Genomic DNA, 7,980 nt, shown 5'->3' with positions numbered 1-7,980 from the left:
AAACAGTCACAGGCCAGAAGGAGAAACAACATGCCTGATACAGTTGTAATAGGTGACTCCATAGTGAGACACGCTGCTGTCCCGCTCACCAGACTGAACAAGGGAAAGGGTACAGTAAGCTGCCTGTAGGCTGCTACAATACGCCACATAACACAAGTATGCAGGTCACCCCAAAGCAAGTAGAAATATGATGCAGTCATAGTCCATGCTGGTGTGAATGACCTGAGATGTACCTCCCCGGACTACATGAAAAGAGACATAGATGAGCTCTCCGATTATGTAGTCCAGGCCGGTATGACACTGACCGTTTGCAGCATCCTACCCTCACCAAGAATGATGCCACAGTACAAACACAGAATGATCAGCTTTAACAAGTGGCACAATTACTGGTGTCATTCCAAGGGGATCCAATGTCTATCTGCTTGGGATGTCATGCTTGACAAGCCACACTGCTGTTCCAGGGATGGCTTGCACCTGTTACCCCTGGGCGTCTGGATATTGGATAAGGCTTTTGCCACGTCCATAGAGCCTTTCATAGGCAAGGCTGAAAAGACAAACCCACCACCCTAGAAAACATAAGTGGAAAGAAACATAAGGGTAATGCTGACCAATGCCAGACATGTAAACCTCAATATGCATGCTCCCGAGGCCCTCCCCAGTATGGAGAACATCGATGTCTGTGCAGTGACAGAAACCTGCTGCAAGCCTCCTGACAGCACACCAGCACTACCAGGTTATACCACATATCATGCGTTATGGCCCCAAAACCTGGACCAAAACATAAAAGGAGGGTGAGTATTCATATTCAGCACAGACACCCATATGTCCAGGTAACTGACAATGCACAAAGCATCGGAGTCCACCCATGTGCAGCTAACCGTAGCTAAGACTGCTGTACAGTCTGTAGCATGCTACAGACCACACTCTCACAAACAGGAACCCCACCCAGCCGTCCTGAAGACACTGGACAGTATGAATGTCCCACCAAATACCAAACAAGGTACTCACAAATTACCACATAGGTGGTAAACCATTATGTATGGAAGGAGTAATCAGGGACCTAGGGACACAAGTGGACAGTAACCTGTTATGTGACACTCACATTGCCAATGTGGCTAGGAAGACTGTCTATATTGGACACCGTATCATGAAAGGATTCACATCTACGTCAACAGAGGTCATTGTGCCCCTATACTGTTCTCTTATCAGACCCATAATCTAGTACAATGCCTCATTTGGGATGTACCTTACCTGACACCTGCAGCAGTTAGAAAGACCTCAAAGGTACCTCACCAAGAGGATAAAGGGTCTCAAATATATGTCATATGCTGCCTGGCTGTAGACACCCCAGCTGAATGCAGTCACATACTGCCTACACAGAGGCGTTGTATGTCTGTTGTACAAGGCCATGTCCAACACAGGAGTAATGGACATGCTCCACCCCAGAAAACTCAAAGCCATCGGAGCTGTGAGAGTGAGAGATGTCAACCTCAACACATAATGAAATAGGATGTGCTGGAGGGACAGATACATAACCCAGAGGCTCCCCATACCCTGGAACAGAATCCCACTCCATGTTAGGCAGAGCCCCTCACTGACACTCTTCAACAGGAATCTTGCCAAGTGGATGGATGATCATAGATGTACACTGGGGGTCTTCACTGTGTCACGTCCAGACAGAGGCACAGTAAAGTAAATCATAAATGGCCATAATATTCACATAGCAAGGGGTGGCGAAAGCCACACACACTCTGGCTAGGCTTATAAATGCCCTAGGGTGAATAGCCTAGTATGAACCTATGAAGATACAAATTGTACAGGACACTAAGGATAATCACAAGGCTTTCTCAACTGATGGTAGGAACCGTGTTGGGAATTCACAGATATGCTCTGAATCACACAAATATTACAAACAACATACCAAACACACACACATATTGCCAACATACAACCTGACAGGTGCAGTGCAACCCCCCCCCCCCAGAATGCAAAATATCTATCCCAGCAGACTGCTGGCCCCCTGACATTGCAGATGCTGAGGTAACAGCCAGCATCTACAAAGCAAAACACACAGCAGCAATGGTATGAGATGGTGCCCTGGGCTGAGTCCAACATGGACTCCAAGAAGAATGGAATGCCAAATCACACTACTGCTCAATGTCAGTCTTACCACAGGATATGTACCCAAAGAGCAGTGTACAACAACAGTGGTCCTTCTCAACAAAGGTGTTGCCTGAATGGATACTGCAAACTACCACCCCAGAATCCTGACAAGCTTGGTCTGCACAGCTATGGAAAGGATCAGCATGTACCGCAGACATAAAGATATTGGGGACCTACTGACACTGGACCCTACCCAGTGTGGCTTTCTTAAGTGCAGATCCTGCCCCTAAACATGTTTGACTCATTTGAAACAGTCATTAAGGTCATTGATGAGGGCAATGTGGTCCACACAGCGTAGCTGGACCTTGCAAAGGCTTCCATACAATACCCTACGTGTTCATTATAGATATGCTCACCAGCTTAAATATAAACCCCTATGTCAGTAGAGGGGTTGCAAACCAGACCAAGGACAGAACTGACATGGTCAGACATGCTGCAGCCATGTCAGACTACAAACCAGATATAACTGGCATCCCACAAGGCTTGGTCCTGGGACCTCCCTCGTTTGGTATATATGTCCCATAGGTACAGGCCAACATGGAAGGACTGTGTCTGAACATGTTTGCAGAGGACTACAAACTGGCCACCATATCTGACCCTCCAGCTGACACAAGCATCCCACAAAAGGGCCACATAGAAACAGACAACTGGTGCCATAGCCATGTCAGCAAGCTAATTGCAGAAAAGTGTATAGTCAACCCACGTGGATATACAGTAGGTGCCCACCAATTACCACATAGGTGTTAACCCATTACATACTTAACATGTAATGAGAGACCTGGGGACACAAGGTGATAGATATCCTGCATTGGACAAACATGTGGCTGTAGTGTTTACAGAAACATACCATATACCCACCTAATCATGAAGGTTGTCAGATCTAGATAAGGGGAGGTCATTGTGGCTCTGCAGTCATCCTTCATCAGCGTTACAATTGACTACAATAGCCCCTGTGGGATGTACCTCAGCAGACACCTCCATCAACTGTAAAGTCCCCAAAAGTACCTCACCAGGAGTATCAAAGAGCTTGAACAGATGCCATGTGTTGCCTGATTAAACAAACTGCAGCTCCACACACTGCCATACTGCCCACCCAGAGGCAAGCTGTGCCTGATGTATAAAGCCATGTCCAAGCTGGAATCAATGAACATGCTGCACCTTGTACAATCTGAATGGCAGTGAGCTATGCACATGAGAGACCTGAACCCCAGCACTGACATACATAGGACAAGCTGTACTGCATGATCCATAACACAGAAGCCACCCCAACTCATGAGTAAACTCCCAGTACAGGTTTGCCAGAGAGTCACTCATCAATTCTCCTCAAGAGGAATCTTGATGAGTGGATGGGAGATGGTAGGTTTACCCTGGGTATCACTGTTATGTCACAGGTAGACGGAGGCACAGTATACTAACCATGACATATGTCATGGCAAACTCCACTTACAATGTGTGTCGAAGGACAAACACACTCTCCGACTAGCATTAGAAATGGCCTAGGGCACATCGCTAGTGTTTGCCAATGTACACCTATGTTGTGGAATACACTACCAATGTTGGACAAGCCTGGTTTAAGTAGTTCACATCTGAACATAATGCAACATGGTCAGATGTGCACAACTGGCCCCTAACCAGGCTGTTGTGCTCACTATGGAAATGTAAAGCGGTGATAGGACTAAAGCCCAGGATACTGTCCACCACAGTGAAAGTACTGAACCAGTACACTATACGGTACTACAGTGTTAGGTCAGTATGAAAGGATGTTGACAACTGTATGCAAAGTATCCCATGCAAACCCTGCAGGCACAGTATAATCCCTGTTGTGTTCAGACACAAAGCATTTGGACAGTAACTACACAACATGACACACAACACACAACCATAAACGGGAGATATTGTTGAAGTTCACACTCATCCACAAATGTGGTGGGCTGCAGAGTTCAACATATGGAAAGCTCACACTGGGCATGCTCGCACACTTTGATAAATGAGACATATGTCAGACAACATGCCATGGGAAGGCTGAACTGGGCATGCTCACACACTTAGGCCAAATCTCAGTTTAGCAGTTGGCCACACATATCTGGTATTTGTACGTGTTATTCCAGGAACCAACCACATTACAGCAATCTGCCCAGTGCACACAGTTAAATGACTACAGAGACATAAATGATATAGTGGATCCCTCCCATATTCAAACATCTTCCACAGATACACAAGTTGTTCATACAAACAGGGAATGCTATGGCAATAAAGACCTGCAAACAGTCTATCAGCAACAAATAATGTGCATCTGACAATTAAACATATGGGTGTAGAGGTCAACACTAGGCTGTTTGCCCTAGGGAATGACAGCTTAGCCAGAGTGTGCTTGGCGTCTGCCTCCCCAGTACAGTAGGCTACTGTGCCACTGTAAAGTAGGTCACATAAGGCACCGTGTGAGGCTAGTGTGCTGTGCCTCTGTCAAGCAGGGACACAGTGGAGATCCCAGGGTTTGAATTTGCTAAGCCACATCCATGTTGTTGGTGTGTGCTGGAAGAGGGTTGCTGAGGACCTCTAACAGTAAGTGGGCATCAATAACAGACTGAGGGGAGCCTTATCTGCATTGTCTGGACAATTTCACTGTCAACACTATGTCGTAATGATTATGAGGGATTGAAGTGTCGTGCTGATACTGTTCAGAGATGTCCTCCCTCTGTGGGCTACTGCTCTGCAATGTATTAGCTCACTCTGTCTGTTGGACAGCTCATATATGGCTGGTGTACACCTGACAGGTGTCCTGTTGTGGAGCAGTCATGGGTATATTTGGGATAGCATGATCAATGCAAACCTTCCACATGCTCATTGAATGCAATTGTCAAGGATTATGCAGAGTGGCCTGTATACTCCCCCAGCATGGGCCCTTTGAAGTTTTCCACCCCAGTCTTCACAAGTGTAAAGTCTGCTTTTGATAAATACAGTTTGTTTGCAGTGACAACCTTGCCTGGGGGTGGGGATGGGATATGGATGTCCAGGGAAAGGTGGGTATGGTCAGATATCAACAATGGTGGTCTACCTCTGGTGTGGAACAGTGAGTACCCATGTTGCAGATGGTCAGGTGCAATATGTATTCCCCCTTGTGGCTGTGGTGAGTGATTCTGCCATAGCACATGGACTCACAAATTGTAGTGGCTGTAGGGTAATGTTGTAGAGGCCTGAATTATTCGCACACACAATATGCCTGTCCTGACGTTAACAACTGGAATGGTGTATGTGAACACCTGCATATCTTGGCACTGTTCCCAGGGAAGCAAAGTGTGTGTCCTGGATGTGGGATGGGTGGTCTGGACTGGTTGTGTTGTGTGTTACAGGTCCTGTGGTCACGAAGCATGGTATAGAACATAACCTGCCAGTGCGATGTGCATATCTGACCCTGAAGTCGGTGGCTGCAAATGCATATATATGCTATCCCCCACCTGACAGGTAGTACTAGATGTACATACCTCTGTAGAAATAATGATGTCAGCACCCTATAAATACTGCAGGTGCAGAACAAATGCCCAGTAATTTGGATAGTGCGCTCTGCTAATGCATCTCCCTCAAGTGTCATAATATAGCTAGGTAGGGGTATGAATCCTGCAAATGCTCAGTGTGTGTGTGTGTGTGTGTGGGTGAGCAGGGTTGGTGTGTGTGTAAGTCTATGTGAGGGAAATGTCCCTTTTGGCAACTGGGAAAACACACTACAGGATGCACATTCCCCTTTCTAAACACTGATGATGTCAGCACCCTATAAGTACAGCAGGAGAAGGGAAACCTCCCAGTAATGCGAATAGCGCACTCTGCTAATGCATCCGTCTTGAGTGTCATAACATAGTTAGGTAGGGGTTTGAATCCTGCAAATGCTCCATGTGTGTGTGGAGGGGGGTCAGTGTGTGTGCAGGTCTGTATGAAAGAAATGTCCCTTTTGGCAATTAGGAGAACACACTACAGGATGCACATTCCCCTTTCTAAACACCGATGATGTCAGCACCCTATAAGTACAGCAGGAGAAAAGAAACCTCCCAGTAATGTGAATAGCGTGCTCCGCTAATGCGTCCGTCTCGAGTGTCATAACATAGTAAGGTAGGGGTTTGAATCCTGCAAATGCTCAGTGTGTATGGAGAGGGGTTAGTGTGTGTGCAAGTCTGTATGAAAGAAATGTCCCTTTTGGCAACTAGGAGAAGACACTACAGGATGCACATTCCCCTTTCTAAACACTGATGATGTCAGCACCCTATAAGTACAGCAGGAGAAGAGAAACCTCCCAGTAATGTGAATAGCGCGCTCTGCTAATACGTCCGTCTCGAGTGTCATAACATAGTTAGGTAGGGGTTTGAATCCTGCAAATGCTCAGTGTAATAATACATACGCTCATGCTATCCCAGGAGGGGGGTTAGTGTGTGTGCAAGTCTGTATGAAAAAAATGTCCATTTTGGCAACTAGGAGAACACACTACAGGATGCACATTCCACTTTCTAAACACTGATGATGTCAGCACCTTATAAGTACAGCAGGAGAAAGGAAGTCTCCCAGTAATGCGAATAGCGCCCTCTGCTAATGCATCCGTCTCGAGTGTCATAACATAGCTAGGTAGGGGTTTGAATGCTGCAAATGGCAAGTGTGTTTGGGGGGGGGGAAGTAGGGTGTGTGCAATTACATGTGTGAGAAAACTGACCCTTTGGCCAACCAGTACAACACATCAGCTGCTGCATATTCCAATCTCTACACAGAGATGATGTCAACACCCTACAAGTACAGCGGAAGAGGGCAAATCTCCCAGTAATGCAAATAGCACGCTCTGCTACTGCGTCTCTCACTACTGTCATAGCACAGTTAGTTATGGCTTTGAATTCCACACATGCCACGTGTGTTTTTGTCACAATAATGCATGACATCGATTAAACCAGTAATGGCAATGGACACAGATGATGTATGTGTGTGCCAAATACACATATGTACCTGTGACCTTCAATAGTTACCATGTCTGACGCCTGCCACATGTGAATACATGGTATTTGCACTGGATAACATTATGACTGTGGTCTTCTGTGCGGGTGCTGCATGTGGTATGTGTATATACAGTGTGAGATGTATATGTTATCATCCTAGCAGCGAGGGATACACATCTGGTCTGGGGCATATAGTCTACATGTTGTTGATGAACAGGTGCTGCATGTTTTCACCTGTTGTGGGAGTGGTAACAAGTTGTTCCATAGCAATGCAGTGACTACATGCTAGGAACCTTTCAGCTAGGGTGTTGTAGCTACAGTAATTCGTCAGCATTCCTGGTGAGGGTATGATGTCAACCAAGGTCAGGGTCATACCAGCCTGTGCCACATGCTCAGAGAGACCTTCCATGTTCCCTATCATGTAGTCCAGGGAGGTACATCACAGGTCAGCCATAGTGGCATGGACAATGACTGAGTCATATGTGTCCATGCCTCTGACTGACCTGTATGCTTGTGTTATGTGGTGGACCATAGTGCCCCACGGGCATATCACTGTGACCTTCACCTTGTCCAGCCTGGTGAGCGTGACCTCACTGTACCGGACAATAAAGGTACCTAACACAACTGTAGCAGGTGTGTTGTCTAGCCGTACAGGCTGTGACTGTTTGGCACATAGGATTTGTGTGCTATGTGTTGCACGTGCTGTGTTCTGGCATAACGTATGCCTGTGTTGTAACAAAGCACCAAATATCAAAGACGAATCCAAAGAACAACGACAGTTGAGTTTAAAATAAACCTTTATAACAAAACACAAAGCTTTCAGGTTAAGAAACCCTTTTTCAATGTATGT

Source organism: Protopterus annectens, chromosome 8.part0 (genome assembly GCF_019279795.1).
Source record: "Protopterus annectens isolate FY-2018-M chromosome 8.part0, PAN1.0, whole genome shotgun sequence".
Classification (NCBI taxonomy): Eukaryota; Metazoa; Chordata; order Ceratodontiformes; family Protopteridae; genus Protopterus; species Protopterus annectens.
This window is presented reverse-complemented; position numbering follows the sequence as displayed.